The sequence below is a fragment of the Natator depressus genome, chromosome 1 (genome assembly GCF_965152275.1).
Source record: "Natator depressus isolate rNatDep1 chromosome 1, rNatDep2.hap1, whole genome shotgun sequence".
Taxonomy (NCBI): domain Eukaryota; kingdom Metazoa; phylum Chordata; order Testudines; family Cheloniidae; genus Natator; species Natator depressus.
Window position 1 is genome coordinate 158,508,057 of NC_134234.1, and position 13,800 is coordinate 158,521,856.

Here is a 13,800-nt window from a genome sequence, read left to right on the forward strand (position 1 = left end):
CTTCAGATAACTAATAAATGGTTCGACTGATTTTGGTCAGGAACTTTCAAAGAAATTTTCACTTGGGGGCTGAGATTAATCCTAGGAAATTTCAAACCAAAGAACACTTTTGAGAAAATTGGGGCGGTAAATAGGGGTTTAGGAAGAATGGCTCTTTGAACGCTGTGTTTATGTTGCTTGTGATGTTACTCACAGAAGAAACTGGCTCAGATTCTTTAGCATCAGAGAAAGTCAATGTTTCAGATTCTTTCAAAACACACAACAAACTACATATTTAATACCAGCTAAAAATGTTTTCATTCTATTGGCATCTTACAAAGAAAAACTATTTTCCAGCCAACCCTTTCAAAGCCACTTTTAAACAGCAGTAAGGAATCCTTTCTGAATTTCCCAAATCTAACAGGTTATAGATTCATTGTTAGGACAGGTTCTGATTTTAGCAATAATTATGTTGGTGATGTAGTAGAAGGCTACAGTGCAGCGTATTGAAGCTAATGCCACTGTAAGTATACAGTTGAACAGGGTGTCACTGGGTAACAGATGATTCTAAATAGATACATGTGGTGGGGGGGGAAGGTTGCTTGATTAATGAAGGGATTGTGTTTGAGATAGGAAGCACCAGTCTGAGCTTCGTATGCAGAAGTAAAAACACTTTGGCTGAAATTTTGCTTAAGTAATACAGATACATTACATCCCAAGCTACGTTTAAAGAAAGTTCAAGTTGTAAAGTCAAGGACCCAGCAGTTAGGAAATATCAGAGTCAAGGTTGCTGTACAATCTCATTTCAGCCTCCTTGTGCATATGCTTTATGATACAGTCTTTAATTACATGATCAAATACTATTTTTTCCACAGGACTCGGTCCCATTCAGTGCAGAGGATGGATGGTGCTCTAGGAATGAGTCGTTGGTGTGTAATGAAGGAGGGCATTTTCTTTAGAAGCTCTGTTTCAAGAAGTTGGGAGTTGTGTGGTGAAAGAGGCAGGGAGTGGCAGGAAGAGACAGGATAGCATTGCTGTGGTAGAGATTGGGTGAAATCTGACTGAAGCTACTGGGCATGACAACTGCCCTTCATTCAGAATAAATGTAAGAAGCAACTAAGCTCCTTTTTGGAGTAAGATAGCTGAAACAATAGAAACCACCACCCAAAACACAGAACATATGCAAGGCTGATCAGATGCTGAGCTATGTGGGTGCAGTGGTTTTGCAAGGATCTGAATGCAAATTCAGCTGCTGGGTATTATATGGTAGAAGGGTGCCGACTGGAAAGAGCTTTGACCCTGTGAGCAAAGAAACTGTCTCCTCTTGTTTGATTTCTGCAGTGTTCACAGAAACAGGACTTAGTACATCCTCTGTAAATAAACAGGATTGCATCAAAGAAATAACTGACTATCATAGATTTCTCTTCATAATGGAAAATAATCACCCAGGCTAAAAAGGGGTAACAGTATTGTTAAGAAAGTTGGAATGCTGCCTTGGAGAACGGGATTCTATCCCTGCCTCTGCCACAGAGTTCGTGTGTGATACAGAAACAGTCACTTAAAGCAAACTTTTCACAGGTGGTCACTATTTGTGTGTTCCTTATTTTCTGACTACCCAGCTTGAGATAACTGAGGTCTGATTTTCAGAAGTGCTGAGAACTCACAGCTCCAACTGAGATCAGTAAGAGCTCTGCTCTGAACATAAAGTGCTGCAAAATGGTGAGTATTCAGAAAAATCAGTCCATGGTTTCTAACATAGGGCATCTAAAACTAGCTAACATTTTGGCCAATTTTGCCTTTCATCTCTCTGCCTGAGTTCCCTATGTGGAACATTAGGATAATAATACAACCTCACCTCCCAGGGGCATTGTGAAGATAAATTAATTAATGTTGAGAAAGAACTAAAGTCCAAATCCTCAAAAGTATTTAGCCTCCTAATTTCCACCTATTTCACTTGAAGTTGGGAGCTTAAATACCTCTGAGGTTCTCTGTCTAAAATACTGCAATGAGAGCATCTCAGGAAATCAGTAATTGTGTATTCAGTGCAAGCTTTGGATGGTGGGCAGGAAATAAGGCTTGGGAACACACACTGAAGGGAGAAAATAAAAAGAAATACTGGCTAGCTGCTCATTCACTGAGCATGGTCCATCCTGTACACTGAACAAGGCAGGCAGGGGTCCTGTGGAAAAAATGATATCTGGTCATGTAGTTAAAGACTGTATGCATATGCACAAGGAGCTGAATTAAGTTTGCATGGGCAACATTTATCCTGACATTTTCTAACTTTGGAGTCCTTGACTTTGCAAGCATAACGTTAAAGCTGTTCACAGGACAGAAATTATATTTTGCAACGGTTTTTGAGATTTTGAAATTTGGCTTTGTTCTGAATCCAACCAAAAACTCAGATTTCAAAATTCTCTCTGAAGGAAAATTCTGCAATTTTCATTTTTAATTGATCAACATGTTTTGGGTTTTTTTTGACTTTTTATATTGTATTATATTATAAATAGAATTAAAAAATGAAAAGTCTTTTCAAAATAAAAAATCAAAATGTTTTGTTCTGAAAGTGTTGAAACAGGACATTTAGATATTATTGGAACTATTTTCGCCCAGGTTTTTCTCCAAAAAAAGAAATTTTGGCAAAATCAATAGGATTTCAAGGAAGCATTTTGATGGATGAGCATTGTCCAGTGGAAAAAGGTTTCATCTAAGTTTTTCTGACCAGGTCTACTTAACATTCTTTTACCATACATTTAGTTGATGTAATAATAATAATAAATATATATATATATATATTTGTACTATCAATAATTGTGTTTTATCTTTAATTTAAAAATTAGTAACCAAGTTCCCGTTCCTACAGACACTTAAGTTAAGAATCTAGCATTTTTATCTTATGTTGTAATGAAGGTGTTCTCCTGTAACCCACTGTTCAGTGTGTGTTATCTGCGCTGAAGCTGCAGAGGACATAATCCACCACTGGATTTAGGGGACTTAGTCCCCAGTTCTGCAAGGAGCTTTGCAGAGATTGATCCTTGTACCCATGTGGGACATAACTGACTTCAGTGTTCCTTTGCGGTGATGGCCTTTAGCTCACGATGTAGAACCTCATGCTTCTATGTTCAGTTCCCACTGACAAAGAGTATGATGGTATTTACACTATGTTTTTTCTTAGTTATTGAGGAAAAAAAAAAGAAAAACTAAAATCTAAAAACGCTACAGTCTATGTTTAATGAGAAAGAAAATGGAATGAAGGGCTTTTCTAGAATGGTAATTGGAGAAGAGCCTAAAGTGACACATTGATCTGACCCCTTTTCCCCTGAAATTTTGGGAATTTCAGATCCAGACCTGGCCTTGAACTTCACAACTCAGAACTATTGCTAAATTGGGTGAAAAAACAACACTCTGTCCTCACCCTCCAAACTTTGGGGAAGAACTGATACAGTGCTGAACTTAGACTCAAGATTAACTGTTGGATTAATTTTACAGCCAGTGCAATTGTTGCATTACCAACTGCTTATTTTAATGTGTAGGTTCAGACGAAAGCACATGCTAATTTATACAGCACTGTACTAGGCACTGGTTTTTGAACTGGTTCTCCCCAGCTACCCAGTTTGTCCAGTACTTCAGACATGGTCACTTCAGGGAGAGGTTGCAACTCCCCAGTGCCAAAGCTGCTAGTTGCGCTGGCTTGAAACAACCATTAAACTCCTTCAGACTGAAGCCAATTTCATTATGAATCATGGATATGGTGGATTACCACATGCTAGCCTTAAAGGACAAATAACTTTGCTACTGCAGGAATAACAGTCTTGGGGAGATCAAAAACAAGGAGGGGAAAAATGTTTCCAGCCGTGGAAAGTGCTCAAAATGAATAGTGGTACGAGGATTTTATATTACCAACGCACATACAGCAAAGCAAAACCATACTGTTAAATGTTGGTGTTTATTTGGTAAACGAAGGACATGAGTAAGCTCCTTCATACAGTGGAGACTTGTGGGCCAAAATTTTCAAAAATGGGTGCCTAAAGTTAGGCTCCCAAGACCACATTTAGACACCTAAAAAGTGGTCTCATTTTCACTGACTTTTATGGGTGCTTCTGAGCACTTCTGAAAATCAGGGCCAAGACTCCCAAATCCTTATTTTAGGGGCTTAAAGAAGCGGATTGATTTTGCCAAAAAGCCTATCATAATATAAAGGGAAGGGTAAACACCTTTAAATCCCTCCTGGCCAGAGGCAAAACCCTTTCACCTGTAAAGGGTTAAGAAGCTAGGATAACCTCCCTGGCACCTGACCAAAATGACCAATGAGGAGACAAGATACTTTAAAAGCTGGCGGGGGGAGAAACAAAGGTTCTCTCTGTCTGTGTGATGCTTTTGCCGGGAACAGAAAAGGAATGGAGTCTCAGAACTTAGTAAGTAATCTAGCTAGATATGCGTTAGATTCTGTTTTGTTAAAATAGCTGTGTTGAATGGAATGTATATTCCTGTTTTTGTGTCGTTTTGTAACTTAAGGTTTTGCCTAGAGGGATTCTCTATGTTTTGAATCTGATTACCCTGTAAGGTATTTACCATCCTGATTTTACAGAGGTGATTCTTTTACTTTTTTTCTTCAATTAAAATTCTTCTTTTAAGAACCTGATTGCTTTTTCATTGTTCTTAAGATCCAAGGGTTTCAGTCTGTGTTCACCTATGTAAATTGGTGAGGATTTTTATCAAGCCTTCCCCAGGAAAGGGGGTGTAGGGTTTGGGGAGGATTTTGGGGGGAAAGACGTTTCTGAGCGGGCTCTTTCCCTGTTATATATTTGTTAGACGCTTGGTGGTGGCAGCAATAAAGTCCAAGGGCAAAAGGTAAAATAGTTTGTACCTTGGGGAAGTTTTAACGTAAGTTGGTAAAAATAAGCTTAGGGGGTTTTCATGCAGGTCCCCCCATCTATACCCTAGAGTTCAGAGTGGGGAAGGAACCTTGACAATGCCCAACACCCAGCAGCTTCCATTGGCTTCAGTGGCAGCTGCTGGGTTCTCAACACTCCTGAAAATCAAATGCTGAAAAATGGTGCCTAACTTTAGGCACTCATGTTTTAAAATCTTGGCCATGGACTCTCCTCACCAACATGAGAGAAGAAAGAGGAGGGAAGAACTAGCCAGAAGAAATAGTGATAGACCATTACTGAATATACAACTGCTGCATTCATAGAGAATCAACCTCCTTATTATTAACAGTTTCTATTGCACAACAAACTGTAATGCTACAATATTTAGACTTTGGAATAACTCTTGTGAGCTGCTCCTCAGATTCCAAATACAATTAGCCTCAAACAGAAACTATTTTTCCTTTAAGGTTTTATTAGAAAAAGTTTCCAAATAAATTAAAGGAGCGAAATAACAAGCATGCCTCTTTATCCGCAAGTCGAAAAGTTCCCAGGCCCTAGGCTACTTCAGAGCATCCCTCAAAAATAACAGGTTTCCTGCCAGCCTAGGGATTCACTCTAGTTTGTTTATGTGCATGGATACGTTTGTGCGAGGGGATATGTGAAGAAATTCAAGGAAAATTAAGTGAAACAATGAATTTTGCCTTCACTTCTGAAAGTGATGAGGTCCATGGCACTTTTGATCACATATGGCGACAAGTTCCATAGTCTAGGTCCAGCTCTCCGGAAAGTTCTGCCTCCTGCCACGTTCATAAACCTCTCCAGGTCAGTCATCAGTTTTTGCTCCAGTGGAGTGTAGCTGTCATAGAAAGTGATGCTGTGGAGGGAGAAGAGTTATTCGAAGCCTTCCATTGCTCTCTGAGATATCAGAATAGTAACCTTAAATAGTACTCTGCATGAAATGAGGAGCCAGGACAGCGAGCGGAGCACAGAGGGGGCATGTTCATTGCTGAGTAGTTGGGCTGCTGTGCTTTGAACCAACTGGAGCTTTATCACTATGGCTTCTCTCTTCGGTAGGACGCTGGGCATCACAAATGCATATCCAGCAAAAGGAAGTGCTGGGAGTTTTAAACCACCCTTCATCTTCTGGATGATGTATCTAGAAAGGCCCTATGGGATCATTTACATACAGGGCATAGATGTACCCAGAGGCCAGGCACATAATGTTGGGACCCTTGTCCTGTGGGAAAGTGCATTGTGGGATGTCTAAACTCTCAGAGCTATGGGAAGAAGGATGACTGGCTTTTCCAGATAAAGTGGGAAGGTTAGGAGTGCCCAGTGACATAGCAAAATAGTTCTGTGCCTGACCAGGGACCAAGCCATGTAGCACGGGTGCAGCTAGCAGCTATGTTATTGAAAACTATATCTTTAAGGGCTATAGCTTCCAAGACAGGAAGGCTGGGGGAGGGGTGCTGCGGAAGCCCATGATCTGTCATTCAGAGACAATTTGGAACTGGGTCACTCAGTGAATAACGATCTTTTTCAAGTATCTTGGGCCTAGAGTGACCACTGAATAACACAGCAGGGACAGCACAAGGAGAAGTAAGCTTCACCAGTTAACGAATTATTAACAGTGTGCTGTGTGGCTACAAACCATATTTTTAGCCAACAGTGCCTGTAAAGTGGTAAGGGGGATGGTAAAACTTTACTGTAAGGGTGAAGCCTAAATCAGCTTCTATTAGATCCAAGATGCACCTTTTTCCAGTGCCTTCCAAATTGTGATGACTATTGTAAAAGTTCACTTAATTTTGTGGCTGCAAATACCTGGGCTCAAATTTTGCCTGTGCAACTTGCACCCTCAAAACACAGGGAGGCCAGGTCTCAGTTCAGCTGAAAATATACTGCACTGTGTTTGGAAAGCACTTTCCACTGCAAACATGTAAAGAGAAGCGAGATCCTGCCTAGGCCTTGCTAGTAATGAATCATGGTAGATAACTGAATGAAATGACTCAGTCCCTATGATCTTGTAAAATCCAGACAGGTAAACAGAAGTTACAAAGGGCAGAGCTCCACCTGCTTCCTCTCCATAAATGGTGTATGTTGTGTTCTTCCTACTTACCTCTGCTTGATCTGAAGGAGTGCGGCTCAATTTTCTTCCCGACAGCTGTGGTAGTGCGTATCTTCCTTAGACATGCCTCGAATGGTGACGCTGTAGCATGATGCAATGTGATGGTGCAATATCACATTATTATTTTTATTGTCTAGTTATATAGTCCCATAGATGTACAAAGTGGTGTAAAATGTGATAAACAAACATCCAAGGCCTGGTTCCAAAGAACTTGTAATCTACAGCTGCTACAACAGTGAACGGCATAGAGCAGAACAAACACAGGGAGGGGAGTGGCCGGGTCCCACTACTTTTACAGCATGACTGTCTGCCAGAATGCTAATGATCAAAAGCCCGATAAGCTGTTCCAAATGACAGTCCGCAGTGAGCTCACCCTTTTCCCTTTGACCTACTTTAACCTGTCTGTAAGTGTCACATAACCCTCTCTTGTACAGGGGTCCATTCATGTTCTCGACATTTGCATCTCTGGCAGTGAACAGGTGTGAATAAAATAAACTTCACTTGCTATCAAGACAAAGCCTTTCTGTTTTGTTTATAAGGGCTCACAGAGAACATTTATGCTTGTCCCAGTGAAGCAAATCAATTGTAGTCTTAAAGGACAAAGTTCTCTATGTAGGTGATATGGCTCATCTGGCAGCCCTGAACTTTAGTTCTGAGAACAACACCTACGCTGCTGGGCAACCTGCCAAGAGCTGCACCCACATGGGAGTCAGCCCAGCCAAGATGAAAAAAATTAGCACTAAACCAGCATGATTCTTCTTTCTCTCTCTCTCTCTTTTTAAGAAAGCAGTTTAATTTTGGCCCCAACCCCTATCCTTATCTTTTTGATCTTTTCCTGAAACTTTTCTGAGTTCTTCCTGAGGATTCTGAAAACATTCTACAACCCCTAAATAAACACCTGAGAAGGCCAGTGCTGTAATGATGACTGCTAATGTTTGGGTATAAAACGAGCATTAAGCAGCAAATGTCCATACCGTACGACAGCAATAATACTCCAGTCTCATCAGCGTCCCCTTCCCCTCCAGCAGACTTTGTACCACTTCCCTTGCTGCTCTCTACACTTTCCTGAACTACTGCTGCTATTACTATTCATTATTTGTATTATGGTAGTACCTAATTGTGGCCTCAATCAGAGATCCCCTTGTGCTGGGGACTGTCCACACACACAATGAAAAGACAGTTCATGTCCCAGAGAGCTCACCATCTAAGACCATTATGATTAGTGTAATAAGCACAGGTTGCAGCACATCAGGCCACAAAAACTTCCCCTCCTTTATATCAAGAAATGTGTGGTAGGGCCAGGAACAGATCTTAGGTTTCCTAAGTTGGTCTGGGACTTTAAACACAAAGCTGTCGTTTCTCCTGAATTTAGTCTTGGCTCAAGACCTTATCTTCTAAGTTTCAGCTTGCGGCTGATTTGTGAGATGGATTGTAAAAACCCAGCAAAGAGTGAGTTTGTATTGTAAAAGCTGACACACTTTTAACTATACTATATGCATCTGCTAGCAGGCATTGCTATAATTATTGCTACCTTATCCAATGTTTTGGTTCCTGATGCTATCTTGTGTGGTTTTTGTTTACATCATTGCACCTTTGAGCAGCTTTGCTAATGTGTACTCCCCTTATTCTCTGTTACTACAGAGAATTCTTTCCCGGGTGTCTGTCTGGTGAGTCTTGCCCACATGCTCAGGGTTCAGCTGATCGCCATATTTGGGGTCAGGAAGGAATTTTCCCCCAGGGCAGATTGGCAGAGGCCCTGGGGGTTTTTCGCCTTCCTCTGCAGCGTGGGGCATGGGTCACTTGCTGGAGGATTCTCTGCACCTTGAAGTCTTTAAACCAGGCCTGCACACCTTGTAAAGCAGCGAGGGCCATATTACTCCAAAGAAAACAGCAGAGGGCCAAAACCGCCCCCTGCAGCGCTGCCCGACCCCGCGGAAACAAACCCTCCTTCCCCAGTGCCACTCCGCCGGGTGTGAGGGGGTGCAGGGGTCAGGTCAGGGCAGGGGGTGTGTGAGGGAGGTGCAGGGGGCTGGGGAGGTGTGAGGGAGGTGCAGGGATCAGGGCAGGAGGCTGGGGGTGTGCGAGGGGGTGCAGGGGTCAGGGTGGGCAGAGGGCTGGGGTGTGGACTGGGGTCGTGGGGGTGCTCACGGCAGGGGCTGGAGGGGATATGCCCCGATTCCAGCCCCTATCCCCCTTCCTCCTCCTCCTCCTCCCCAGAGCAGCGAGCGTGCTGAGGCTCCGCTTCTCCCCCTCCCTCCTGCCAGCCAGCAGCGGCAGGGAGAGGGGGAGGGGAATGCTGGAGGAAGAGGCGGGGGAGGAGCTTGGCTGCAGCAGGAGCCCCAGCTGCTGGCAGCATCAAGCTTCTGCCCCCCGAGGAGAGAGCAGGGGGACGGAGAAGAGCGGGCCAGGCCGGGGCCCCTTTAGACCTGGCGCCATGGTAAATCCGCTATTGCCGCCACTGCCTGCCCGCTCGCTCATCATCCCCCCACCCCCACCGCCAGCTCACCTGCCCCCTGCCACTGGCCTCTTCACCACCCCGCCCGCCCGCCAGCCGTTGGCTTGCCCCACCCCGCGGCTTGCCCCACCCCGCGGGCCGCACAGTGAGCCCACCTACTCATCCTCCCTCGGGCCGCACAGCGAGCCCACGGGGGCCGCATGTTGTGCAGGCCTGCTTTAAACCACGATCTGAGGACTTCAGTAGCTCAGACATAGGTCAGGGGTCTGTTACAGGAGTGGGTGGGTGAGATTCTGTGGCCTGCGTTGCGCAGGAGGTCAGACTAGACGATCATCATGGTCCCTTCTGACCTTAAAGTCTATTGCTTACTACATTATTTTCTAATTGGGGAGTTTCCAGCAATAGCTGCATATGGAAGACTCCATCATTTACTCCATGTTAATCGATCACTCACACTCTGTGTAGGGCAACAGAGGAGGAGTCCCGGCAGGGTGAGATTAGCTGTCTGAATAGACTTAGCTAGGCTGTAGCATGAGGCTGTGCTAAAGCAGAGGGTTACGAGAGTCCTCCAACAAAAGGCAGCAGATCCTGTGATGGAGGGATTGTGCAGTAATGTGCTTTTTAAAATAAAAACAGAATTAGCCAATTAATTTTGCTTAGTTTGAAAGTAGAAGTGTTGTGAAAAAGCAGTTCAGTCATAGTAAAAGACCATGCTGCCCAAAGCCTCTTAGCGAGCCAGAAAGGAGGATAGCCCAATGAGCATTTTGATTTCAGTAGCATTCCAAATTCTCTCACCGAACCCGTCAGCTGTAATAAAGAGATGCGGCAAAGGCCAAAGTTTATGTCAGTTGTGCTTATTGTTCAAGACTATTAATTGGGAGGTATGTGTTTTCCATATTAGCACCTTCACTTAGTGGTCATGATATTGGGAGCATAAACGACTGAGACGATCACGCTACGGAAATTCTGGGCCAGGGGTCTGGCCCTGCTCAGTCCCCTTTGGTAGCACAAAGGGGACTTAAAACTGCCCTACCTTGGCAGCTGAGGATTTCCCGCAGGGTGGGGGAATCCCTGGGTGGTGTGAAGTTGATGTAGCCAATTCTGTGCCATCCCCTTCTGGGCCTTGTCCCTGATGCAAGGGGCATTCCAGAGATGGGAGGGAGGCATAACTGCAATCCAGCAATCATGGCCACCATAACCGCCCTTAAGGAACCATTACAATCCTGCACAATTTACAGCTAGAGACTAAATAAGCCGTCCTCAGGATTGAAGTACAGGGAGGGGGTGGAAAGCCTTCTCCAGTGCACCTGGGGAGTCAGCCCTGTGAGTGCTAGTCAAGCTGTACTGGAGAATGTTGGGGTTATGTGTAGCTTCGCTGCAGGGCTTTTCCACACCCCCTCTTGCAGACTTAAAAGAACTTTTGGATGGTATAAACAGCTTGGAACAAGTTTGATCAGGTTTTAACAATTTAGTGGTGCTTAGCTGAACCGCTGTTCTGGCAACGATGAAGTGCTTCTCCTTATTCACACACTGTTTATTGCAGTTCTTGTGCAGTTACGTTTTTAATCTCCAGGGAACTTTGACTAGGATTGTTTCTATTTTCATTCTTGGAGGGAAAGAAACATACTCCAAAACAGGTTCAGCTTGCAAAGGCTTGTTCCGGCACCCCTGTGTTCTTTACTGTTTCAAGCAAATTAAGGAGAGGGCAAACTATCAAAGGCAATTGAATGTTCATACTGGATTGGGGTTGCTTTTGCCACAGTGATCCCACTAGCTCAAAAACAGCTGTTGGTGGAAATGCTCTGCAAACAATAAAAGGTTATTGGTGGCTGTTAAAACTATTTACCTACTAGGCTGTATGGTCTAGAACAGTGATGATAACATTGTTGAGCACAAGTGCCTAGAACGAAGCATTGATTCACCAAGTTACCAGCAGTGATGGGGCTTCTGTTGCCTCCTCCATCCCCTGCCTGTGGCATTACCACAGCAGAGTGTCACAACACCAGCTCATCATAAAAGGAGGAAAATCCAGTCCTTCCCTTTCCCTCCAGTCTGACACTGAAATGGCTACATTGGCTTCAGGTGGATTGCCCCTACACCTCTGTTGCCCAACTAGCCTGCTCTGCACCATGCCATGAGCCCACCCTTCAACTTTTCAGGACCCTCTTCTGTCTTCCCATCCCCTGCTCCCCACTGAAATCACGTAACCCTAGTTTTCTAGCATTGGGGTAGGGGGATGCGCGGGACTATCCTTCTCTCAGAGCTCCAGTTTGGGAGCCTAATAAACCAGAAGTGGGAGGAAACAACTTTAGCTTGTTATTAAACACTTGTCCCTTCTTCCCCAATGGTAACTTGCCCTACTATCATTTTGCAAGAGTAACATCTGGTTTCTCTTGGGAAAAGCTTTCTGCTCCCATAGGCTCCCATAGTATTTTATTTCCTCTTTTTCCTGTGGTAATGTTGCTCTCAGGCCAAAGAGGCATCCATTTGAACCACAAATCTGGCTGCAGCATCTGTGCTAGAGCTGGTAGAAAACATTCTGGTGAAACCTTGTTTCATAGGAATTTGCCAATCTGGCAAAAGCAAAATGTTTAGTGAAGATGGTTCCATTTTAATTTCCGACCGAACCCAAGCAGGTTTCTGACAGAATCCTCTCTGGTTTTCTACCAGCTTCTAGCTTGGCTCCTTGGTAGCCTGCCTGCCAGGCTGCTGGGGACCCCAAGATTTCCAAGGCCTGTGGTTCTGGAGCAGCGCCGGGGTCCATTCACTTTTGTGAAGAACTTTGAAATATTTCTTTTTTGTTCCTCATCAGAATGAAAAAAAATTTCAAAATAGAAAATTTCTTCACAAATGGGAATTTCCTTTCTCTGTCCAGCTCTACGGTGGTCGTTGACGTACTGGGGGTTCACATATTTGCCTTTTTAGTGCCTGGGAGAACCAGTCATACTCCTTCATTCAGGCCCCTTTATTTAGTTTGATCTGTTCTATTAATTCAGCCAGGAATGCTGCTGATGAAAAGTGTAGAACTAACCTATATTGCCCAATTTACACAACAAAATATCTTATGCATTTCTTGGTTCATGGTGGCAGACTTTCTAAGCTAGTTTGTACTTCAAAGTTTCACAAGGTTCCACTAAAGTTTCACAAGGCCTCTTCCTAGCAAATATTCCAGGTATTTAACCTCTTCCTGGTCCTATACACATGTTGTTGGCTATACTCTGAACCATGCTATCTGTAGCTCTTAATGTAAGCGGGGGAATAGTCCCGCTGTTGTGGGGAACTTTCCTGGCTTCTGCACTACCCCGGTGAAGTGAGCTAGCGAAAGGATCTGATTCTTCGCTCCTACTTCCTTTACCCTGTGGCCTCCCTGCCCTTGAGGACTCCCCTTCCACTCTCCTGTCTGGCAGAGTTCTCGTAACCCCAACAAGGCTGAGCACAGGATTCCTGGGGGGCTCGACCCTCAACCCTGCTGTGGTCACCTAGGACAGGGGCTAGGGTGCCCCCACTCCGGGGTACTCTCTCTGCACTGTGCACTTCTCTGACTCACTGACCATTACAAACAAGTTAAAGCAGATGCAAGTTATTTAATCAACAATTAATTTTAAAAAGAATAAGGAAAAATGGGAAAGGTTAAAGGAAACATCACCCTGCCCTGTGGCAGGGAACATCACAAACAGTGTCTCTGGAACGTCAGGGCAGTTCACAGTCTGTTCCTTGTAAGTCCCAGGCCTCCTGCTCAGGCCGTGGCTGTGCTGCAGGGATGCTGTGGGTCGGACACTTGCTCTGGTGGTGGCCACACGCTCTCAGGCTCTAGGTGGTAGGACCCTTCTTCCCAGTGTCGCCCCCGCCCTGTCGGGGTTATGATCCAAGCCTGGCCTGCAGAGCCTCTTGGCTGAGGCGTCTCCCTGTGCTGGGCCTGCTGCCCAGGGTTCCCCTCGCTCTCCCCAGCTGCTCACCACACCCAGCTCTGGACTGCTCCAGCTCCAGCCCCAGCTCCACCACTCTCTCTCAGCACTGCTGCTGCTCTGCCTCCAGCTCCCTGGGCTGCTTCTTTGGCCCCTCTGCCTCTGGCTGCTACAGCTCTGCTCCCAGGACAGGTCTGCTCTGCAGACTGCTTCTGTGACTCTGCTCCCAGCACTGACCTGCTTCCTGGGCTGCTTTTCTGGCCCCTCTGGCTCTGGTTGCTGCAGCTCTGCTCCCAGGGCAAGTCTGCTCTCTCTGGGCTGTGCCTCTGGCTTTGGGGCTGCAGCTCTGCTCCCAGGACAGGGTCTGCGCTCTCTGGGCTGCTTTCTGGTCCCTCTGGATCTGGCACAGCTCTGCTCCCCAGCTTAGCTTGGGCCCCTGCTTTCTCCTTAGCTCAGCCCCAC

At 45.1% G+C, this 13,800-nt stretch overlaps 1 long non-coding RNA gene across 1 annotated transcript in view; it reads left to right on the plus strand.

The window, feature by feature from the left end:
* LOC141997597 (uncharacterized) overlaps nucleotides 1–13,800 on the plus strand; it is a 184,095-nt gene that overhangs the window by 111,555 nt on the left and 58,740 nt on the right. The gene's annotated exons all lie outside the window — the stretch shown is intronic.